The sequence below is a fragment of the Chelonia mydas genome, chromosome 8, assembly GCF_015237465.2.
Source record: "Chelonia mydas isolate rCheMyd1 chromosome 8, rCheMyd1.pri.v2, whole genome shotgun sequence".
Taxonomy (NCBI): Eukaryota; Metazoa; Chordata; order Testudines; family Cheloniidae; genus Chelonia; species Chelonia mydas.
In genome coordinates this window covers 55,772,408-55,797,235 of record NC_057854.1, presented here as the reverse complement: position 1 = coordinate 55,797,235, position 24,828 = coordinate 55,772,408, and the positions used below count along the sequence as shown (strand labels likewise).

The following is a 24,828-nucleotide window of genomic DNA, read 5'->3' as shown; positions in this document are numbered from 1 at the left end:
GGCATGGAACTGTGCAGCTGGGAAAACTCATTTCAGGAGGGGGAGAGATGTAGGTCTCCACCCAAGAGAAGTGCTTGCTGAAGAGCTGGAAGCCTAGAATGGGTGGTCTTAGTGGACCATGAGGGCTAAATACAGGTGCAGCTGACCTGAATTGTGACACGGGTACTTGACCCGACACAGGTACTTGACCCGACGCCATTCAACATTTCATCAATGATCTGGAAACAAATACCAACAAGAACCAATGGCAAATTCACATCAGAAATCCTATACACATATTTAACAGTGAGGATGATTAACCACTGGAACAATCTTCCAAGGGAAGTGGTAGATTCTCTATCTCTTGATGTCTTCAAATCAAGATTGGAAAACACGCTTCAGCCAAACAAGTTATGCTTTAGTCAAACAAACACAAGTTATGTGGCTCAGTACAGGGGTAACTTAATGATGCTTACTGGCCTGTGATATACTGGAGGTTAGCTACATGATCTAATTGTCCCTTCAAGCCTCAAATTCTATGAATCTATTAAAAAAAAAAAAAGCAGCAACATTAAGGCTATTTTCTTGTTTGTTATTTATGCAGACTAGAAATTGCCTGGCTTTCTATTCAGTAATAATTTTGGAACAACAACAGAATGAATATGTAGGTGATTTTTTATGTTATGGAATGAGGGAGAAGTCATATTCTTCAGTAATATGAAGTGTTTGTCCTCCAGATCAAGTGTCTATCTGTATGTTGCATTGAACAGAGGCTCAGCGTAGCTTACGTTATGAGAAACTTTCATCAGGTAGAAGAACTGCCTCTTTATCTACTATGTTGTTTGTCTTGCTTTTGCCTTTGGAATTGGTCTAGTAATGTCTGTGTTCCTCTGCTTTTTAATATGATCTTCCATTAAAATTCAATAACTGTCCCACAGAAGTAAAATCTTTCACACAAAAAGTGGAATAAATGAAGCATCTGGAGTCTCTCAGGGCATCTGGGAGGGAACAACAGGACATAGTTGTAGCACTTCTGAATTTTCCTGAAAACAGATAGAATTACAGAGAAACCAGAGCAGGTGTTATCTTCCATACTACAACCCATACAAAGAAAATAATGTAATGCTACAGCCCACACAAAGAAAGTAATGCAATGCTAAAATAATTACAGTGATATCTCTATGGGGAATAAGTACATTAAGACTGAGCCTAACCACTAGTAGCTAATAAAGAATTCAATTCCTTGTAACCCCAGACACATTAGCTCCCCTACGGGATTATTTTACCACCACGTGGGCAGAGGACTTAAATTGTTTAAACCAGTTTGGTCCAAAAACGCACCCTTAGTACTCTGAGGTTAGCCTGTGGAACAATTGTACAGGACTTCCCCAATTTTAACTGATTCCTGTCCATCGTTATCACACAGGACCAGCTTTAAGATACAGAGCACAGACTGTGGGATGATTCTTGGGGGCCCTCAACTTAATGTGGAGTCGCATCTTGGGGTCACCAGAAGCCACTGCTACAGGAGATGAGGAAACCAGTTGTTTGTGCTGGGGCATACACATAGTTGTTAGTGGCACAGAGTGACAGTTTATGGCTCTGTGTCTTTAAAGAAAAAGAGAACAGACTGGGAATAGAGAGAGAGGAAGTAAAAAGAAAAAGAATGAGGGAAGGCACAGGAGTGACTGGGGCTGAAACTGCAAACGTTGGAGAAGGATTCTGACAGTGCAAAGTAGTAGTTTGGGTGTGCTATGCCTAAAGATTTAACCTGGAACAATAGAATTAAACTGGTCTTACTGTAAAACTAATTCAGTTTGCGTTAATTATTTAGGTCACTTTAATCTAAGCAGACGTTAGTAAAATTATATAGTGATTGACACACCCTCTATGTCACTGCAAGAACATAAGAACAGCCATACTAGGTCAGACCATGGTCCAGCTTGCCCAGTATCCTGTCTTCTGACAGTGGCCCGTATCAGAGTTTCAGGGGGTTTGTACAGAGCAAAGCAATTATAAAGTGAGCCAGCCCTACCTTCCACTCCTGGCTTCTGGTAATCAGAAGTTTGGGGTTGCATCCCTGAGCATCTTGGCTAGTAGTCATTGATGGATTAGTCCTCCATGAATTTATCCAGATCTTTTTTTGAACACAGTTTATTTTTGGCCATCATGACATCCTACAGCAAAGAATTCCATACATTATTTATGCATTGTGTGAAAAAGTACTTCCTCTTATTTGTGGTAAATCTGCTGCCTATCGATTTCCTCAGGTGACCCCTAGTTTTTGTATCATGTGAAGTGGTAAATAACTCTTCTCCATTCACTTATTACACACTATTCATGATTTTATAGACCTCTATCATATCCCCTCTTAGTTGTCTCTTTTCTAAGATAAACAGTCCTTATCTTTTTAGTCTCTCCTCACATGCAAGCTGTTCCATAACTTTGATCATCTTCGTTGCCCTTCTCTGGACCTTTTCCAGTTCCACTATGTTGTTTCTGAGCTGGGACAACCAGAACTGGGCATAGTATTCAAGGTTTGGGCACACCATGAATTTATATAGTGGCACTAGGATATTTTCTTTCTTATTTTCTATTCTTTTCCTAATAGTTCCTCACATACTGTTAGCCTTTTTGAGCTCTGCTGCACATTGAGTGGATGTTTTCAGAGAACTATCCGTGGTGACTCCAAGACCTCTATCGTGGGTGGTAACAGCTAATTTAGAACCCATCATTGTATATTATAGTTGGGATTATTTTTTCCAATCTGCATTACTTTGCACTTATCAATGCTGCATTTCATCCGCCATTTTGTTGCCCAGTTTTGTGAAGTACACGTAGAGAGAACAGAAGAGAAGGGAGCCACCAACATTTAAAAAGCACTCCATAAGCATTTGCCAAATAAAACAGCGACAAGATTTTCCAAAAAGCTTAGCACCCAACAGCTCCCACTGTTCTCAATGGATATGGACATCAGCAAGCCATGGTAAATTGTGTTGGACCACCTTTATACGCTGCAAGTGACATTCAGAAGTACTATACAGCCAAACAGACAGAGTTAATTCACCCCACTGACTGTGCCCATGTTTCTGCAGCAAATGTTAGTAAGGTCACCCACATACTCCCTAAGCACAGAAGCCTAAGCAAGGACATGAAAGGCAGTTTTACTCAGATGGGCCTGGTTCCTGCAAGGTGCTGAGCGCTCTGGCTGCAATCCTTCAAACCATTTAAATGCCTGCTTAACTTTAGAGAGACAAGGTGGGCAAGACAATATCTACTCCTCAGTCATATGTGCACCTTAGGCAATCCCATACAAACAAACAGCTCTTAAGCCTTTTACAGGAATGCTTCAAAATGCTGCATCTTACAGTAGTGTTTTTAAAAGGCATGATATTGCAGTCCTTACCCAGGTACCAGTCCCATTAAAATCAGGCTCCCGGTGTTTTGGACCTTTAAAGCAAGATACTACAATATGTTTTGTAAAAGAGACAGCCCATGAATTCATTTCACACATGGTAGTGACTTGGCCTCAAGTAACCACTTTTTCCTGGCTAAATAGAAACCTATCCAGATTTCTCCAGAGCGTTTTAAATATGCCATCTCCTGAACTACGCAATAAAAAAATGAGATGAGGGAATGGGTTTTCATAACAACATTTTTGGTGGCCTCAGAGGGCGGCCACCAACTCTTACTGGTGGCAGCTCTGACAAATCCGTCTCTCTGTCCCGGCCCCCCATGGCCCTTCAGTGAGAGCCTGCTCCAGGGAAAGTGGGTTGGGAACTCACTAGATGCACGCGGAGTCCCAGGCTCCCCGGGCCCTGGCCAGGCGGGAGCAACCTAGGGGAGTGCCCCAGAGACCAAACTCTGCAGCTGCCTCCAGCGCCATGCCCACCGGCCCCACATGTCTCCAGAGGTGCTGCCCAGAGCTCCCGAGGAGGCTGCACGGTGCAGCGGCACCAGCGCAAACACCAAGGCAGCACATCTCGCTGCCTTTGGTAACATCTATTCAGGAGCAACAGCTAGGTGCTGCAGGGAGAGGCCACTGCTTTCCCCCCCACCCCAATATGCACCTATGCTTTGGAGGCTGTCATGGCCACAAAAAAACGCACTGGTGGCCCATGCTGTTAAGGCACAGCCCTGCATTGGAATCAGAACCACAAGGGAGCTTGTGGGAGGACTGAGCTCCCAGAGGCCTTCATAAGAAGGGGAGACGGAGCTATGGCCCTGCCTCCTCCCTTTAGGTTGCACAGAGACAGCCCCCAAGCACAGAATCTGCAGTTATGGCTGACTCTTACATGAGCCACATATGGGAAGAGGGTCTTTTTGGTATACCTCCTATCTACCCCCATGCACCAAGTAAAGGCCAGGGCCCCTGCTCTTTGATAGATACCACAGTCTGTATTTTCAGTGAAAGTTATTCTTACACTTCACTGTTCATTTATACCACATAAGAGATGATACTTCATTTTGCATAATGTAAAATTTCTCTCTTTCAGACTTGGAGCTCTCAGTTTTTTAAAAATTAACATCTAGGTCTGTATTACTATAACATGACTTCTGCAGATGGTTTTATCATATGTATGAACAGGGTTCAGATAATAATTCAAACCAATTTGAAACCTAACAATTGTTGTGATAGAAGCTGCTGGTATTGTGCCCCACACAGTGTCTATCATCAATATGTCTGCCTTAGACATTTATAATACACCTCTCATGGCAGTATCAAACTGCCATCTGTAGCTCTTCTTTAGTCTGGGTTGGTTTTTCTGTCCCAATTATATCTATATACTAAAACCTTTAAATCCATCTCAAGCCTGCAATTTCATTGGCCCAGTCTAATGAGCAGAATTTGCTAATTCCCTTATGGTAATCCTATTACCTGTCAAGAGCTATTTCTACAGGGGTCATCATTATCCAGAAGCCTAAATCTGACTCCAGATCTACCTATCCTCAAGTGCAATCCCACCAGTGAGTCACATTCTCCTCTGCTACAAGCTATCAAGGACACTAGTCACATTGGAAAATTGGAGCTGAGCAGCTGATCTTAACAGGTAAAGTCTTTTACATGTTGATACTTTTTAGAGTTAATGTTAAAAGGGGAGCAAGATATGATTTTACAATACTTTGTGATAGCTGTAGAGGTGTATTAACATTATGCTAAATGTTTTGCAAAAGATAATTGCTATAGAACTTCATCACTCAGAAAGAGTTTGTTAGGTATCAGAGTAAGGTAAAGCTACTGATATCAAAATTAATACTAGATTTGTACTTATTCAATTACCAGATTTTTTCATACATTGAATGTACAGTATACAAGCTTGTTGTATAGTATAGACTGTCACAAGTTGTGCAGTGAACAAGCATTGGCCTTGCTTACAGCATGGACTATGACAAACTGTTCAGGATAAGTTCTAGATGGAACAGTTTTAGCAAGGAATAAATCTATTAGATGCCTGACTCTGTGAGGTGCCAGCTATGTTCTGGGATTAGCTGTGCATCTATCAATGGCAGCAGGATTGACTCCTATGTCTCCCTGTTTTTTAATACCTTTTATGTTCCTGGGGTGAAATCCTGGCTCTACTGAAATCAATAGGAGTTTTGACATTGACTTCTGTGGGGCTAGGATTCCACCCATTGTGTTTTACTGACCTTAACTCCACACTACTTTAAAATGAGCTACAGAAGGGTGAATACATGTCATTCTTTTACCCCCATGTATATATAACCCCCATGTTCCTTTAGGGGCTCTTATGTTTGTGGGGAAGCTCTTTGTTTTTGACCCCGCAATGTTTTCACACCAAAATTTTCAAACCTAGGTTTGAAAGTTAGGCTCCTAAATCCTTGTGTTAGGTCTGAGGACCTGCAGCTCCCATGACTGCAAATTAGGTCACTTCTATTTAGGTGCCTAAATACAAATTTAGCATTTAACTTTAGGCATTCAGGTTTGAAAGTCTGGGTCCCGTGCTCACAATTTAGTAACATTCATTATTCTTGTTTTATTTTGCTGTAAACTCATAACAGACAAAACACATTGGGCTAAATTTTTCCCTTGAGCACACTCCCTGCTACACCATTAACATTAATGGGGCTACGAGAGTGTAACTGAATCATATGGTCCATTGTACATAACGATAAAGAACATGTCTCAGATTAAATACGTGCTCCTGCACATGTCAATGGGAGTTTTGCCATTGATTCCAGTGAGAACAGCATCTGGCACGTATTTTTGTATGGCTCCATTTGTATATCCAGAAGGAATTGCTGTACAATTCACCATTTTCTAATGTCTCTCTCGATATATGTAAAGTTCAGATCTGCCTTTTCTAATTGACATGTAACTAATTATTAACATTGTGTACTGTTGTGACAAAGATAATCTGATTGGCATCATTGTTTTTCTCCTTAATGAGCAACTTTTGACAATGCAATATCCACATAAAATATACAAACTTAACAAGTTTTTAAATTTATGTAGACTACTGTGGGAATTTCTATCCACAATCAAAATAACTTATCAAGCAGCATCTACTGAGTATGTATACAAAGGAAATACACAGCCCCTTTAAATCAATACAGTCAAATCCATCTTTGAGTCAGGTGTGGGGTGTGAACAGAGGGAAAAAGAATCTTCTCACACAGAACTGACGTGTAAATCCCAAAGCTCTTGTTTTAAGCAGAAGCACAATTGCAGGTCAGTGGAACTTCTTTCCACAAGAGTTTTGGCTAACCACAATCCTTGCATTGTCTTGCCAATGGAAAGAGGAGAAAATTCATATTTCTTGATACACAACTCATTAGTATTGATGAAACTTGGTAAGGCAATCAGATATGGTGATGGACATAAAGAAAAAACATAGATAGAAAATGTACATAAAATGTTCATCCCAAGTAAAAATATGTATAATGTCAGAAAGCGATCAAAGGAAAATTAGACTATATAAAGATTCCCTTGCAATACAGTTTTCTACACAGTATAATTCCATGATACAATTCTCTCTAGCTGGAGTCCCTAGACCATGAATATTCCATGAATGAATAATCAGATTATTCTAAACACTCCTAAGTAGCCAGGAAATTTGGAGGTAAATGTACCTGATAGAATATTTGCTCCATTATGCTCAGTTTATTCTCTTTCATGCATCATCAGCAGTGATAGTAATTGTCTTTCTCATCAAGAACTTTGCAATCAAGTGCTTTGAAATGTTTACTGCTCCTAAAAACATTTGTGCAGTTTTCTAGTTTGGACAGGTTGAACAATATCAGAACTTAAAATCATGTCAGTTACCCTCTTGAATTTTTTCCACCCACTTCAATTGTTAGCTATTAGCAGCTGATTTCGCACATGCTGCTAGAGTTATAGATTAATCCTTCCTCCCATTTCAAAACTGGGATGTTAAGCTGATTTCATATGTTATAAAGCAGGGGTGGGCAAACTTTTTGAGCCAAGGGCCACATCTGGGTGGGGAAATTGTATGCAGGGCTGGGGTGGGGGTTGGGGTGCAGAAGCGGGCTCAGGACAAAGGATTGGGGCAGAGGGAGGGGTGCGGGTGTATGATGGGGCTCAGGGAAGGGGGCTGGGGTGGAGGAGGGGTGCAGACTGCAGGAGGGAGATCAGGGCAGGGGTGCAGGAGAGGTGCAGGGTGTGATGGGGCTTAGGGCAGGGAGTTGGGGGGCAGGGTGCAAGAGCGGTTCAGGGTGCAGGCTCCGGCCCGGCTCCGCTTACCTAAAGTGGCAGCGGCGCACACCAGGGCCAGGACAGGCTCCCTGCCTGCCTGCCCTGGCCCCACGCTGCACTGCTCCAGGAAGCAGCCGGCACCACATCCCTGCGCAGCTCCTGGGTGCAGCAGGGCACAGGGCTCCATGCGCTGTCCTTGCCGCGCTTCCAGATATCTCCCCCAAAGCTCCCATTGGCCTCGGTTCCCCGTTCCCAGACAATGGGAGCTGCAGGGGGCAGTGCCCGGAGGCAAGGGCAACGCAAGGAGCCCTCTGCAGCCCCCCGTCCAGACCACAGGGACGTGTTGCCAGCCACTTCTGAGAGCGGCGAGGGGCCTGTAGCACCACGGGGGGCAATCCCTCAGGCCAGATCCAAAGCCCTAACGGGCCAGATGCGGCCCATGGGCCATAGTTTGCCCACTCCTGTTATAAAGTATTAATTTCCACTTCTATAAATAACATCATTCTGAAATAGAGTGCTGAATGAAAGAATGGAGTGGTGAATGAATGATGTGGTTTAAAGGTAAATTGTCATGACTAAAGATGATTGCTGTATAGCAGCATATGCCATTCTCTAGTTTCCAGTCATTTACAGCATTCGTCTCTAGCTGCAATGGATCTTGAAATCGGCACTGTTTTCTCTGCCTGATAATATTGTTTTTATCACTGGTACAGGACTGAATACATTTATATATTTAATTACAGAGTGCTGAAAAAGCCTCTGGCAGTGCTTCACATCTTAGAAATCCACCTGGTTTATTTTTATCTTCATCTGTGCCGCAAGGGTTTTCCTGTCCTGAAAGCTGAATTGCACTATTTAAAAAAAAAAAAAAAAAAAAAAAAAAAAAAACCACACACCCCACACACGACATCCTGTGAAGAAAAAATGTTAATCGTTACCTGCATGGCCCCATCTCTGTAGTAGGGTAGTTTTCAATACCAGTTGTGCCAGCAACTACACAGACAGGTCAATTTGCTTGTCCAGATAGCTAACATTATAGAAGATTATAATTCATTTGTCCAAAGGATACTTCCGGATTTACTGTCAGATCTCAAGATGGTGTCCACCTCAAGACCTAGAAGGCAGAGGAATACTGCATGAAAAAAAATGTTTTTTCACTTTCCTCCCTGTCTTTTAGGCAAATGGTCCATTCTGACTGTTTACAGATGGTCAGTGGTATTGAGAAGGCATAAAAAAAAAAAGCCATCCTCAAGCCATCCTCAGATTTTTCTAACAATCAAGTTAGCTTTTATGAACAGACAACTGTAACTTGTTTTTGAGTGCAGTCTGCCTGGCAACGTGACTTACTTGTCTACATTCCTTTTTCTCCTGCCTCTTTTGATTTTGTCCCACTTGATAATTGGGTAGGAGTTGAAATCATGATATTTTGTGGGACCAGATTGTTTTGGTGTTGGATTCCAGCTGCGTTGGCATATAGTGTGCTAGGAAGATGGGAGCTCAGCAAAATTAGAAAGATATCTGTAAGGGGGGACTGTTTTATTAATAGAGCAAGGTGGCAGGTTTGCCTGTGTGTTATGGATGGAGGGTTTGGGTGGGTGTACGTGAACTCTGCAGTCTGCTTTGTAGTTTTTTAATGGGCACCTATTTGCATGCTTTCAATGACCACTTCAGAGTGACTGACAAGGCAGAAAAATACTGTTGTAGGCTTGGAATATGGTGGCCTCAGGGAAATGGCTGTGGCAACGTGGGTTCCTCTATTCCTATGTTAGCGGGTAATGAGACAAGGGAGGAGAATACAAGCAGCACAAGATTTAATATTGAATGTAAGCCATGTTTAAATCTCTGTTAAATTCAATACATGGTTAATAATCATCAACAAAAAAGCATCAGACTTACTTACTTGTTCAATAGGAAGAAAATTGAAAGTTAGGACTAACCATATTTGACATTTATATAGCATCTTTTATGGTCCTAATGAGGATTTCTTGACTAAATGAGGATTTCTTGACTAAAAAGATGAGTAGTGGGTAGTGAAGAAAGGATCAATGTCTTTCAGTGATCAGAAAAGGAGGACTTGTGGCACCTTAGAGACTAACCAATTTATTTGAGCATAAGCTTTCGTGAGCTACAGCTACTGCATCTGATGAAGCTTATGCTCAAATAAGTTGGTTAGTCTCTAAGGTGCCACAAGTACTCCTTTTCTTTTTGCGAATACAGACTAACACGGCAGCTACTCTGAAACCTTTCAGTGATCAGATTCTCAGATTAATTTTATAATACATGCCATCCAGTGGAACCTATTTAGAGAGAAACTTTTCTGGTGAAGTAGAATGAAAGTCACAAATTATTTCAATGCATATGTAATGTGAAAATGGTGCTACCTCTTTGCTTAGAATAAAGTTCTGTGAGAACAGACTCCACTATAGAGGGCTCCATGGTAAACCAAGCATGTACTAAATCATTCCATTCCCTGTATCAACCATTTAAGTGGAACAATGAGGAGGACAAATTTGAGCCCTGGCAGGTTAATCTATGAAGAAGAATCCTTTAATAAATCCACTTGGGAGGATTTTCCAGTCAGGCACTAGAGGTTAGTCCTTGTTAATAGCATCTATTAAGACATTTATTGTACGGGTTAGAATGTATATATGTATGTGTGTGTGTGTAATATATATTATGTATTTTAAACAGACAGACAAGGTGGGTGAGATAATATCTTTTATTGGATCAACTTCTGTTGGTGAGAGAGACAAGCTTTTGAGCCACTGATACAACAGTAAATTTTGCAGCTGTAGAATTGTGGAGAAATTCAACTGCTGAAATCTCCTCCCCTGAGCTCTCACATGGCCAGGTGTAATAATGAACTATGGTGAGTGCTAGACCAACACAGTGCACTACTCTCTTCTGCATGGCTCAGTGATATGATCTGCCAGCCCCTCTTATCCACTAGTGGAGGGGAGAAAAGTCACTGAAACCAGCTCTGCTGCCTCTGGAACACATGGTTTGGGAGAGAGTAAAGGAGAGGAGAGAGAAAACAGACATGCCCTTGCAACCAGAAGAAGGTAGTGCTCTGCACTCCCCGCAGATCAGCCAATAAGAGGAGACAAAACTGCCTTTTTTTTCTCCTCTCCAATCCTAGCACCCAAGAGAAGGGACCCAAATTCTGCAGCAAGATCCTGTGATTTCTGTATTGCAGCAATATTGCATTCTGTTGAGAATTTAATTTTCTGAGGCAGCATAAGATGCCTGGGTAAATGTTCCAAACCAGAAGTTCCCAGTGGATGAAATTCTATCTGGAACATTTCATTCATTTAGTATTATGTTCACTTGAAACATGAGTGTGCCTCATTAAATCTCACACTGCCATGAAATATTTTGGTTGATCTCAGAGGTCAGTACCTCAGGAATCAAGAGGCCTTGGGGCGTCATCCAGGGCTGTTCCTGTGACGTAGTTACAATATTTATCTTTACATTGTACTGATTACACTAATAATCATCTACTTGAGATTTGTTTAAAAAAAAAAATCAGTGACTAGAAGGAAATTCACATCTAAGTACTAGTGTCTATTGTACTGGTGTGCCACGTCCGAGAGAATGAAATGACCCATCCCCAAAAATGCTCACAGTAAGAGTACAGGACCTTTCCTGTGTTCCTTTCTTTTCCTCCTCACTTATCTTAAGAAAGAATAGGTAGACAGTCTTCACCTGCTAGCATCCCATGGAAAGGTGTCAAGCCCCTCCTCTTGACTTCCCTCCTGTTCACAGGGTGGGGGAGGATACTGATGGAGTCCTGCTAATTCACTGCAGCAGGAGGGCTCATTAAGAGGTATGATATTATTTATTGACTCCTACCAGGATATAAGGGTGTTAGGCTCTGGACTGAACAGTCCTCTAAAGAGGAGGCCTAGAAAGAAGCAATCCTAGGAAAAAGACTTGCCTGGAATTGGTGTTCTCTTGTGAATGGTCTCTTTGTAAATAAAGTCCAGTTGCAGGAATGGGGTGAGTTTTGTAGCAGGGTGCGAAGGCACCTATTCACACAACTGCCCTTTTCTCCTACTTAAAGGGAAGCAAACTCCAAATTATGTAGAGTGAATGAATGTTTCAAAAGTGGGGTTTGCTGGGTGAAGAAGGGAGAGAAGCACTAGTGTTTCTTTTCTGCCTTCTTCTCTTGCACCTGTGCTCCAGCACAGCTGCTCCTCAGTTATTCAAAATAATTGAGCCTCTGGAGGGGGAGCCATGGGGGAGACCAGGTCACTGGAAAGTGGTAGTTGGAGGGGCAAAAGCAGACAGGCTTTACTGGGGATATGAGGGGCTGCCAGGGATAGATGGAACCTGTTTGGGATGAGGCACTCAAGAACAGCTTTGAAGTACAGCAGGAGAAACCAGGGAAAGCCATTGCTTTCTCTGTCCAATGAACTGCCTGTGGCTCATCAAGGAGAAATCCCACTGCTGAAAACAGGAGGTCCCCAGAATAGGTAATAACTGCATCTGCAAAGAGGGAGATCAGGGGCCATTTCCAATTGATAATTAAATTTAATGCAAAAAGTTAACAAAATAGGACAGATGTGGAGCTGAGGTGCAATTTAACTTAGTAATATTGAGGGTTGCTGGGGTTTTTTGGGGTGGGGCTTTAAATGGAGCAACATGCTTATGATAGAAACTCAGTTGCAACCTTAACAATGGAGTGGCTTCACAAACTCTATAATAAATAAGAATAGATTCAGAAGCACTTGAGGTTTCCCTCATAGTGAGTTCAGCATCCTCCATGGGATGTGATTTCAAGAGACTGAATTCTTTGTCATGACTTATCTTTTGTTCATTAAGGGCCAAATCTGATCCAAAGTCCATTGAAGTCAGTGGAAGGACATCCATTCACTTTGATGGGTTTTTGGATGAGCAGCTTTACTTTGGAAAATCTGGCCACTTAAAACTATGGATTTAGGAGCTTAATGTTTAGGCACCTAATTTTGAAAATCTTGACCTACACCCAAAAGGGGCAGAGAGCCTAGAACCCTAGAGAAACCTCACATTAGATGTCTGGAAGTGAAGGCTATTTATATGTTTGAAGGCCATTCTGTAAATCCACCATTGCTGCAAAATTGTAATCTTTCAGCACTTTCAATTCTTCATTGCAGAGTAACCACAGTCTGTAACTTTCACCTGTTGCCCCTTTACAAACCAGATGTTACTCTTATTTATTGATATGCTATGAACTAGGGAAAAGTAGCTATTTAGTATTTGTGGTCAGGAAAATAGGGCTCATGGGATAAATCTGAAGGCTTTTAAATGATTGAGATGTTGGAAAAGATATACAGAAGACAAGGGTAAATTATTACCTGTAGGATAGGCCAATGGTTCCAAATTCATGTTTCGCTGGTAGTCCATGTATCATTTGTTGGTGGTCTGCAGCAAGATGGCCAGTCACATGGTATTGGCTCTCTTCTATGTTTCTAGCACAAAATCACATTATAAGAAGCTAGAAATATATTAAATACCTTCCCAATGTCACATTTCCTTGTAAGCAGTTGTTGTGGTGGCCACAAGGTTGTCATGTGATCATAAATGGGAAAGAAGGTGATTTCTCCTATTGCATGTGGGAGGTGTATTCAGATGTGGCTCACACCCTGAGACCCCTGACAAAGAATGTTGTGAAGGTATGGTAACACCCACTTGAAGTCTGCCAGCTCCTGGAACTCTGAACTGAGCCTCTAGCCAATCCTACCCTTTGATTGTAGCAAGAATGGCTACCAGATACCTCTGACACCATTTCCAAGTATGCTTGGAGTCAAGGGTGAATGGACTTGAAACTCCCGTGGAGGCCAGTAGGGAGGCTTTTGCACAGGGTGATCTGGACAAGTAGTTTTTTGGGCCAATGATGAGCCAAGGTGAAGCTCAGGCTCTGAAGTCCACCCTCCTTCCTAGGCTTCAGAGCCCAAGTCGCTTCAAAGCACTGTCTCTACAGCTATTTTTAGAGTGTTAGTGCATGCCTTGCTAGCCTATGTCTGTCGACCTGTACTGAGAGGCTTGCTCCAAAAATAGTGTTCAGACATACCTTCAGTGGGAGGGCACAGCTTGACCCAGAAACAAAAAGACAAGGTTCAGTTTTAAGCACTGAGTTTGGGATTTGAGAGAGAAGTGAAACAGGTCAGGGAGTCTCCGATTAACTCTCCCTCCCCACAAAGAGGGTCTTTGAACTGCTGTGGGATCTAGTACATGGGTCAGGCAGTTCCAACCCTGAGCAGGAGAGCAGCAACCAAAATGGCAGAGACTCCAGACCAGGGAGCTGGGAGAGGAACCTCCCCCAGTCAGGGTCAAAGACCTTAGTAAGGGGACCCCTTTCTTTTGTTTAAGCCAGCTAATATTCACAGTGCTGCAGCACTCATGTCTGGACTCATCCTCATCAGACCAACTGCCTAGGAGAGAGCTGGGAGTTAGGAAGAGTTGTGAGTGTTGGGAGGTGGGAACTTTTGTTAATATTTAGTGCCTATTAGTTAAACCTAACCCTTTCCTTCTACAGATCTTATTTTCCTGCTCCCAATAAAACCCTGCTTTGTCAAATTGTTATTTTGGGATGTGTAATTTCGTTGCTGGGGTTTGTGTTGATGTACTTTATTATTTCTTATGTACCGAGTTTTATAATCCTTTCCAGCCCAAGTAGCATTATTTTATGTTGGGTGGTGGCAGCAGGCATCACACAAAAGAACCCAGGCCAGGACCCAACCAATGCAAAGAGAGGGAAGAAGCCACTCCATGTAGCAGGCATCAGGGAGGAAGCTTGAGGGGCTATTGTAGCATAGAAATGTAACTTACATGTCTGTAATTTGATCATTTATTTCTATGCCATATTGCTCTAGTGCAGCAAAAAGTTACTAGAAATGTTTTGTTATAAGGATATGCACATGGCAGCTGTTGGCAGATTGACAGGTCAACAAAGGAGATTCTCCTTTTTCTTGTTGTATATGCTGATTGATTCCATGACTGCTTAAGCCTAGTTAGCAATGGTTAGCTGCGTCTCTTGACTCAAATACAAAATATACAACTGTTGCATAAACCATCCATTGCAGAAATCACTTGTCTTCTTTAAAATCTATACATAGTTGGATTGGTCATTCCCAGCAAGTGTGCAGGGAGATATTAGTTTCCTGATGCCCTCTCCAACGCTCTGCTGGACAACCTGAACAGGGGAAAGCAGACAGTGCTCTGGAGAAGGGGAGTTAAGAGTTCTGACTATATTTTTCTAACTTGACTGCCTAAAGTTAAGCAAATAAACCCATATTTAGGCATCTACAGAAAAGTTTGGCCTGATTTTCAAAGCACTTCACTGAAGTCAAGAGAAGCTGCAAGTGCTCAACACATCTGAAAATCAAGCCAGGTATTTAGGTTAAATATGAATTTTGATTCTGGTCTTTAAACACCTAAGTTTGAAACTTTTGGGCATTCTCCTTTTGCAACAAATAGACATTTTCTGACCTCCAACCATATGTTTTCCCAGTACAACCACCGCTTTAAAAAAAAATGCACATAAAAGCAGTTCAGAGTAAGGAATTGATAAGTAAAAACTGGATTTCCTGAAAGAATAATGGATCAGAATATCCAAATAAATGAATATATCACCACCATGGTAACAAACATTTTATTGGAGCCCTGGTCTCCAAAATTTAACTCCTTTAATTTCAAGGGACACCATTTAATGCACAGCATGGGGCTTCATTAAATCAAGATTAAAAACATCCCTATTAATATTAACCAAAATGTTTCTCAGAAATAAAACAAGTATTTTTAAAAATCAACATTCTGTTCTAGGTGCACAACCCAAATACAACAGCATTGTTCCAGGACATGATCTCCAGAAAGTGAAACTGACTGATAAAATTTCAAGCTAGTTTAACTTTTCAAACTGAGTGAAATGCAGAAAGTATACATACATAGCAAATTACATATTTGATCATTTGCCTGTGCAATATAAAATCTATGTGCACATGATAATGCACACAAAATTGTGTGTGCATAATTGTAGGCCAAGTTTTGAAGGTTTGGTCCTAAAGGTATCTGAGTAACATCTGAGTACCAGATAAAGATTTTTTTGTAAAATGATATGATTTTTAACCTAGTAGAATCCCTGGAAGTCTAACATTGTCACTTAAAGTGCTTAAATTGACTTGACATAGCTTTAAGGATCAGTGAAACTTTGAACTGCATCTATTTAAAATGTTTCCATCTCACCATATGAGGAATTACATAACGCTTCTAATCCGGATAAATTGAGTAATCCACTAACCCTCTCATCAACCCTGTGATCTGTAGTGAAGTTGACAGCTTTCTACGTCAGCCCATCCAGGTTTATTTATTTTCTTCCTGCAACATGATCATTTCTTTAATCTGACAAACTCCTGCACCACTGCATTTTGCAACATTTTTAGATGTGGTGGTCTGCAGACTACATTCTGTATGAACATGATTATAGTTTGGGCTACTTGTGTGTACTTAAAAAGCACATGCAATTTTGTGCCTCTCATGGATGCATTTCACTTGTAGTTAATACAGAAATGAGTATTTGGGGCAATGTTTCCAAACCTGAGTTCCTGAATGCATATTTAGGCTCCTAAATATAAGTGGTCTGATTGTCACTGAAGTCAATGGGAGGTGCAGGTGGTCTGTACCTTGGACTATCATTAGTCACCCAGGTCTGAAACTGTCAACCTTACCTCCCTAAATACTATTTGCATATGTAATTATGATAATACATGCATGCACAATAGGAAATGCATGTGCAATTCAGTATTGACTTGGAGTGTCCCCATTTGAAAATTTGGCTCATGTGGTTTTGGGTCATATAATATGTATTTATTTAGTCATTGGTCTCCTTGTAAAACTGCAAGCTTTTTAACAGCAGCTACAGCTAGTAAAATAATGAGTTAACAGCCTCCTGTAAGTTGTTATAGTCATCATGGTAGTAACTACAGGATGGATCCTCTATGGGCTGAGCACTCTCTCCTTGAGTCAGCAAAGCATTCAAGCACATCTCAACTTTAAGCATGTAAATTGGGCTCAGAACCTTGTAGATCAAGCCGTGAGGGTCTAATCCAAAGCCCATAGAATTCAATGGAAAAGCTCCTGTGACATCAGTAGGTTTTGGAGCAGGCCCGTTGGAAGTTATGATACTAATGGCAGCACTAAGAGGTGTATCCTCCCTCCTATCTTGTCATTGAGTGCAAAAGGTCTCAGATACAGAGTAATCTAGTGGTTCTGCTGTATTGGGAGGGGAGAAGAAAAAAAAATAAAATCAGATTTTAGTTGTCCACACACTGGGTGCAGGATATCCTGTGGAATTTAGCTCTATGCTAGGTCTCTTCATGGGGACCCCTTGGGGCAAGATAGGCAGAGCCATCCCTTGGGTATGGCAAATCGGGGTGACCGCTCTGGGCCCTGTGCTTTGGGGGGGGGCCCCATTAGCCAGTGTGATTGGCTGGCAAGGTTGGTCCCAGAAGTGCCAGAGTCATCACTTCTGCCCCACAGCCCGCATCCGCATAGGGACGGTCCTGAAGATAGGGGATGGTTGACCACTGATGACAGAGGCAATAGCCACTGTTCCATGCAGAGGAGAGGTGTGAGGGCCATTGTAGTAGATCCAACCTCAGTGATGGAGCCGTGATCATGTAGTGTTTCTGCTGCTGCTCCATGGCCTATTGGGAGGATTTCTCTTCCCTGTCCCCACAGCATCCACCCACGCAGTTGTCATTGGGCCATTTAGTGCCCTGGATGAGGTACACCATATGTTGTGATAGGCATGCGTAGGACCCCTAAACCTTGAAAGGTGTGCTGTGGAGCTGTTGATCATCAGAGCAGTGGAGATATGTCTCCAGGTTTTGCATCTGTTGTTCTGGTAGGGTCTGGTGCCACTTTGAGTTGATGTGTCCTGGACTGTGGGAAGCTTGCTTCTGATGAGCTTGGAAAGGTTGGGGGGTTGTTTGAAGGCCAGAAGAGGGGGTTCAGGAAAGATTTCAGAATGTGGTCCACTTTGAGTATGTAATTGTATAATGATACTCAGAATGGATTCCAGTATGGAGTGGTAGGTGACAACAAGGGGTGTGTCATCAGAGGGGATTTTATTTCTGTATTGAAGCAGATTCTTTCAGGTATTTGGGTGGTCCATTCCATGGTGTGATCTACTTCTCTGGTGAAGTGTCCTTGTTTGGTGAAGGCTGTAAGTGTGTTAAGGTGTATAATCCTGGATTTTTTCCTTGGAGCATATTCTTTGGTATCTGGAGTGCCTGGCTGTAGATAATAGATTTCTTGGTGTGGTTACTGGATCTGTGAAAGTAGGTGTGGTGATCCGTGGGTTTCTTGTATCTTGTTGTCTGTAGGGTTCCATTGTTGGAGTTGATTGTGGTGTCCAGGAAGTTGATGCTAGTGTGGGAGTATTCTAGACAGGAGTTTAATGGATAAGTGGTGTATTGTTGAAGTTGCAGTGGAAATATGAAAGGGAGTTTAGGTCATCTGTCCAGAGGACGAAATCAATGTATATCATTGTTTTCTGGTGTGTTTGTCCAGAAATTCTCTCTCAAGGCGGCCCATGAAGAGATTGGCATATTGGAGAGTCATCCTAGTACCCATGTCGGTTCCCATGGTTTGGACAAAGTATTTGTTGTTGAATGTAAAATTGTTCTGTGTGAGAATGAAATGCATGAGTTGGGTGATGAGTTTGGGGTGGATATTTGAGTGTTGTCCATTGTCTTGTAGATAATTAAGGCAGGCAGCAATGCCATCATTGGAATGTTAATGTATAGGGAGGTGACATCCATGGTGGTAAGGATGGTGTTCTAAGGGAGGTTGTTAATGTTGTGGAGTTTCTGGAGGAAGCTGGCACATTGTGTGGCGAGTGATTTGAGGATGTTTTCTATGAGTCCTGATACTCATGTGGTGGTCACGATGTCATGTGTGGTAGCCAGATATGATGGGTCTGCCTGGGTTCCTTTGTTTGTGTATCCTGGGAAGCATGTGGAAGGTCCCTGGGGTTGAAGGTCCCTAGGGTGAGGTTGTAGAGTGTCTCTGAAGTTTTGGGGGAATGTTTTGCTGCTATCCTTAAATTCCTGGGTAATTTGTGGTATAGGGTCTTCTCTGAGTTCGTTATAGTAAGTGGTGTCAGAGACTTGTCAGTTGACCTTGTTAACGTAATCATCATGGTTGAAGCCTACAGTGGCACTCCATTTGTCTGCTCGTTTGATCACTATCTGGTAGTTGCACGTCGGACTGTATAGCTGTCCTCCCGGCGGTGGAGAGATAATGGTAGATGTGAGGTTTGTTATCTTTTTCTGAAGCAATCAATGTAATGATGAAGAGTGGTTTCGTCTGCTGTGGGGTGTCCAGTCAGATGATTCTTTTTTCTTATGACTGTCAGCGAGGATGTGGTAGTTGTGGGTGATGTCATCATTGTTGTGAAAGAATTCTTTGAAGCAGAGTCAGGTTCTAGGTTCTGTGATGGGGCAGAAGTTCAGTCCCTTAGGAAGTATAGATAATTCACCTCTGGTTAGGGCAGCCTTGATAAACTGATGATGTTGGAGTGTCATGTAAAGTCCATGTGGTGGGTCCTGGTGCCATGGTTTCTCTCAGAGGTGGTGGTGTGCGCTTTGTGGAACTGTTGCAGTGGTTCCACTTTTTGTTTTTGAGTTGGAGGACTGTCATCAGATTTTTGATGGTTGCTTTCGGTTTCTTGCATGATTTCCAGGTAAGTTGCCTGATCTTTTTCTTCCAGTGTGTGGGAGCATATGATGATTTCTTGTTTGAGCAGGTTTCTTCTCCAGTATGTGAGGTGCAGTAAGTGGGTTCCTCAGTTTTTCTGAAGTCCTTCTGCAGATCTGTTCACCACATTTGGAGTTGTATGTAGTGGTCACAGCATTATAGATAATGAGACCTGTGGGGATGATATTTTGTTTCTTGCATTTGCTCAGAAAGTAAATGCTGCCATTAAATTTTGCTTCCTTTTTCTTCCTGCTGTGGAGTTTCCATTTCAGCTGACAAAATATGATATCTTCATTGCTGTATTCAGTGTTGTTGTAGCCAGGTTGGTTTGTTTTATTTTATTTTATTTTTTTTTTTTAAACAAAATGCCTAAAGTTTTCAAAATCCAGAAATTTTCCATTTAGTTGAAATGCTTTTTGATATTGAAAATTTTCCTTTGAAATGTTTTTTTGCAATCAGCTCTAATGATGCATGGTGGTACTAACTGGCACTTATTTGGGAGGCATTACTGGTACTTGTTTGTCAAAACCATTAATTACACAGTAAATTCCATTTAAATAAAAGGATCATCCTCATACCAATAAAACCTTCCCACCAGCACTTGTCACCTGACATTCTATTATTTTACATGCCTGTATCATCTCAGGGTACCTCAGACACAGCTGAAATAACAGTCCTCACTGTGGAGTCAAATTTGCCATCATATAGGCCAAGAGCATAGCAGGATTCCTAAAACAAGCGGACATTTATATGGATAACAGAAACATCCAGAGTTGGTGTAGCAAGAACTCTAAAAACAGGGATTTTGAAATGGATATGAATGTTTATGCTTCAGGGTATAAACCAATATATCTACTGGGATTAGGAAGAAACTTTTCCTGGGGACAAGTTAGTTTATAACTGCCTACAGGAGGTTCTCACACCTTCTGAAGCCACTCACAGTGGCCACTGTCAGACACAGGATACTAGACTGAGTGGCATGGCAATTCTATGTTCCTAAGAAGTCCAGGGTCACTCTATGACCACAAACTAGGAAAGACAGAAACAAGGAAGCTTGATAATAGAGTGGATTCACTGGAGATATGAAACCAATTCTTTTAAGAGTAGATAAGTGAAATAAAGAATGGTGGTCTCACCATTCTCCTTATTTGTCAGAGCACAAAGACACCTTACACTTCATCATATTTGGCAGCCTCTGCTCAAAACAAACCAAGACACTGCTGTTACGGGTCTCGATTCAAGGTGCACAGGCAGAGCCTACACTATACATAGTTTAAATGGTGTTCTTATGCACTTCCTCATTTTCAATAGCATTGGCTTCACTCTCAGATTTTGTTTTTAAAAAGAAGCGGGAAGAGGAGTACCAAAGGATAAAGAAAGAAGCTTCTTCTCTAGGGATCTCCTGACCAATTCTCTCAGGCCTAGGAGCAAGAGCGGTGAACTCCTGAGGCCTAGGTTAACCTAATCACAGTTAACCACAAGGCCACTGGGTCAACTCAGGTTTCATGGGTTTCTATTAATAGGTTTTCTTAGTATATGCATGATAACTAAGGCTGTGTGTTTGTCATGGAGGTCATGGATTCCGTGACTTTCCGTGGCCTCTCTGACTTCTGCGGTGGCTGGTGCACCTGGCCCGGGGGTCAATTGAGTAGTCCCCGGGCCAGGTGCACCAGCCACTGTTGGGGCACACTCTCGGGCCCCCCTAACCCCCAGCAGCAGCAGCAGCTTTGGTGTGAGGGAGGCTCAGGGCTGGGGGTTCGGGGTGGTGCTTACCTGGGGGGGGTCTCCCCAGAAGGGCAACAGGCCCTCAGCTCCTAGCTCCGCCCAAAGGCACCGCCCCCACAGCTCCCATTATCCATGGTTCCCAGCCAATGGGAGCTGCAGAACCAGGGCTTGGGGCAGAGCAGAGGCAGCACATGGTGCTAGGAGCCAGGTAGGGAGCTCCCCCAGTCCCACCAACTGCCCCCCAAGTACCTGCAGTGCTCCCCCCGGGCCACAACTCCCCTCCCCAGCACCCATGGCGTTTCCCGCCCCCCCCCCCCGGACACACCTCCCTCCCCTGCTCCTGCGGTGCCCTGTCGTGCTCCCCAGCTTCCAAAGTGCTCCCCAGGATGCCCTCCCAAGCTTCCCCACCCCGCCAAGTTTTAGTCAGGGGTATACAGTAAAAGTCATGGACAGGTCACGGGCCATGAATTTTTGTTTGCTGCCCGTGACCTGTCCATGACTTTTACTAAAAATAACGGTGACTAAAATGTAGCCTTAATGATAACTCTTTAGTCCATTAACCGGGACTGTCAGTTACTGCAGTCTTTGCTACAGCGCTGATAATTTAAATATAATATTGAAAGCAACTAAGTTTACTTCAATAATTGGTTAAAAAAAATGCTGTTAGGGCAGTGGTACGCAAGCATTTCCAGTCACACACACCCTGTTAATGGAGTCTGTCCATGCCCTCCCTCCATTACTTCCCAGCCATGGCTTCCTCAGCAGCAGAACTTGGGCTGAAGGCAGAGCTGGGGGCGAAACTGGGGATTGGGGAGGAGCTGGGCTGGGTGTGGATCTGGTCTGGAGGCTGAGCAGGGCTGGAAGCATGGTGCTCCCTCACCACCTCCCATGGGGGCTCATGCAGGCTTGGAGGCAGAGCAGGACCAGGAGCTGAATGGGGTTCAATGAAGAGTGAGGCTGGGATGCAGCTGGTCTGGGGGTGGAGTGGGGCGGGGCTGGAAGCACGGCAATCCCTCCCTGCCCACCATGGGACTGGCCCAGGCTCCACTGTGCATCTCCCCTCCCCCAAAATGTTCCGATGTGCCCCCCTATGGAGGCCCACCCCACAGTTTGGGGACCACTGCATTAGGATGTTCATCCTAGGACTTATATTGCCATTGAATAAACAGACAGTACTACTGTAAAAGCTTCAGTGGTGATGTTAATATTGGTCCCTTTTCCATGCTGAGTAGTAAATAAGCAGTTACAGTGAAACCAGTGAAACTACATGCATTGTAAAGTTGCTTGCAGTGGTGTTTTAGCTGTGCTGGTCCCAGACTGTTAGAGAGACTACGTGGGTGAGGTAAGATCTTATACTGGACCAGTGAAGAGCTCTGTGTAGCTCAAAAACTTGTCCCTTTCACAAACAGACGTTGGTCCAATAAAAGATATTACCTCACACCCCTTGTCTCTGCATGGTAAAGTACAATTCAATGACTAAGGGTGACAAAATCAGGCCCTTAACTAGTAAAAATAGGCTTTTCAATATTTACATTACATCTCTTCAGTTATGTGTGCATACACATTGGCCTTGCAGTGTCTGAAAGCATCTGTCTTAATTCCTGTATAAACTGGATTTACAAAGATGACTTGAAACAATTATTTCACTTTCCTGGAATGTAGTTCCTGCTGTCTATTTTAGGTGCTTCATTACCATAGTATCGGAGTACCTCACAGTCTTTAACGTATTTATCCTCACAACACCCTCATGAAGTAGGAATATATTGTTATCCCTATTTTACAGGGGGAGAAATGAGGCCCAGAGAGGCTCAGTGACTTGCCCAATGTCACACAGGAAGACTATGATGGCAAAAGGAATTGAACCCAGATCTCCTAGGCTACAGCCCTAACCATTGGACCATTTTGTGTATCAGGACACCTACCTACAATGGGCCAGTCACCTTCCATCTCCACCATGTTCTAATCCTATCAAAGAGGTTTCTAACATTACTAACATAGAGTATCAGGGTTGGAAGGGACCTCAGGAGGTCATCTGATCCAAACCCCTGCTCAAAGCAGGGCCAATCCCCAATTTTTGCCCCAGATCCCTAAATGGCCCCCTCAAGGATTGTACTCACAACCCTGGGTTTAGTAGGCCAATGCTCAAACCACTGAGCTATCCCTCCCCTCAAAAAGAGACCAACCACTGGCCTCATCTAGGAACAAAAACATAGCTAAAGCAAATCTTCTGATACATATTTAAAACCCCAGTTACTCTACAGCATTGATGGGCCATAAGAATAGGTAAATTGCTCTAGAAATATATTCTGATACACAGCTGAAATATAAAGTTAACGTTTCTTCTGAGAAATGTTCCCCTGTAGTTTAGAGGCAGAGAGATATTAGATTTGATGTCAAAAAAGGGACAAAGGAATATATATTAATCTAACAAATACTTACAATACATGTTTAAATTTATTTCTATTAAGCATCTTTGAAATAATTTACAAATAAGCATTCTTTCAAAGAATATATGGCAGGAATTGAATCATGCTTTATGTACAAGATATTATTAAAATATAAATCTATACCTTTTATGAAAGTCCACCAAAGAGACCATCAGAGAGACAGGCAGGTCAGAAAAGAAATTTCTTAGCTATGTGGCAAATTGCCGGTACGATTATGATGGATCCCGTGCTTCCTGTTCTTGGGGCAGGGGTGTTCAGGGCACAGTTTCCTGCCCCTGAACTAGGGTATCTACTGTCCCACTAGTAACCCAGAGAAGGGTAGTGGAGAGGGAGGGACCCAGGCCCACCCTCTACTCCAGGTCCCAGCCCAGGGGCCCTAGGGATAGTGGTAAACCACTTGAACTAGTGCTTCCTTATCCTGGGCTACTTCCCTCTCCTACTCTTCAGCTTGTGGAGCTTGCTTGCTTCCTGCCTGCCTGCCCGCCTCTCTCTCTCTGTGCACAAGCCAGGTGTCTTTTTACCTAGGGTCTTGGTCTTCTAGCCGGCCACGGCACTTCTCTAAACTACACTCTGCTCCAACTCCTTCAAACTACTCTCTGCTCCAACTCCTTTTTCTAGCTGATTGAAGCAGGGGAGTTATCAGGTGACTGGCTTCAGGTGCTCTAATTGGCTTCAGGTGCTTTTAATTAATTTATAGAAAACTTTCTTCCCTCTACAGGGAATAAGGTTTCTTCTCATCTTGGGACTTACATATCTCTTCTATATCACTCTCCTGCTGCCTTCTGGCCATGCTGTATTACAGCTAAAATTTATTTAAAGATAAAATCAGATATATAAAGAAAACAAACATCATTAAGTACTACTAATATTCAGGAAGCAGTGATGTATCAGGAATATTAGAATCTAGTTATCTACCTTCAGAAGATAATTTTTTTTTATTATTGTATTATTATTGTCCCTCTTCAGCTGAGCAGCAGCTTAAATTCAAGAACTCACAGGTCAGTCTCCAATTTAGAGCAGAAATCAGTGACATGAAGTCAGGTATTTTCTTAATAAAATTTGTTTATTTACAAGATGTACACAAGTCCTGTTCCCCTGAACAGTGGTAGGAATAAACTGTATGCAGACAGCATATTTTGAGGGAATCCCAGGTAAAGAACCATTGCTTTGTGCCAAGAAGCTGGTATCCTCTCTCCAGGGCTCTCAGGCTAAAAGCCAAACAAAAACTGATTCCTTCCAGGAACCAAAGCAAAAAGTCCATCT

General features: G+C 42.7%; 1 protein-coding gene and 1 long non-coding RNA gene across 2 annotated transcripts in view; one reads left to right on the top strand and one right to left on the bottom strand.

Moving 5' to 3' along the window:
- Positions 1-353: 353 nt before the first annotated feature.
- LOC122461504 lies at positions 354-24,151 on the bottom strand. The gene is made up of 3 exons (XR_006283440.1): positions 24,087-24,151; positions 2,015-2,156; positions 354-1,022 (listed from the first exon to the last, which is right to left on the bottom strand). It is a non-coding gene; the product is annotated as an uncharacterized LOC122461504 (long non-coding RNA).
- PDC (phosducin) overlaps positions 4,905-24,828 on the top strand; it is a 31,131-nt gene continuing 11,207 nt past the window's right edge. Inside the window, exon 1 of the mRNA XM_007056694.2 lies at positions 4,905-5,030. The gene's annotated coding sequence lies outside the window, so the exon portion shown is untranslated. The remainder of the gene's footprint in view (positions 5,031-24,828) is intronic.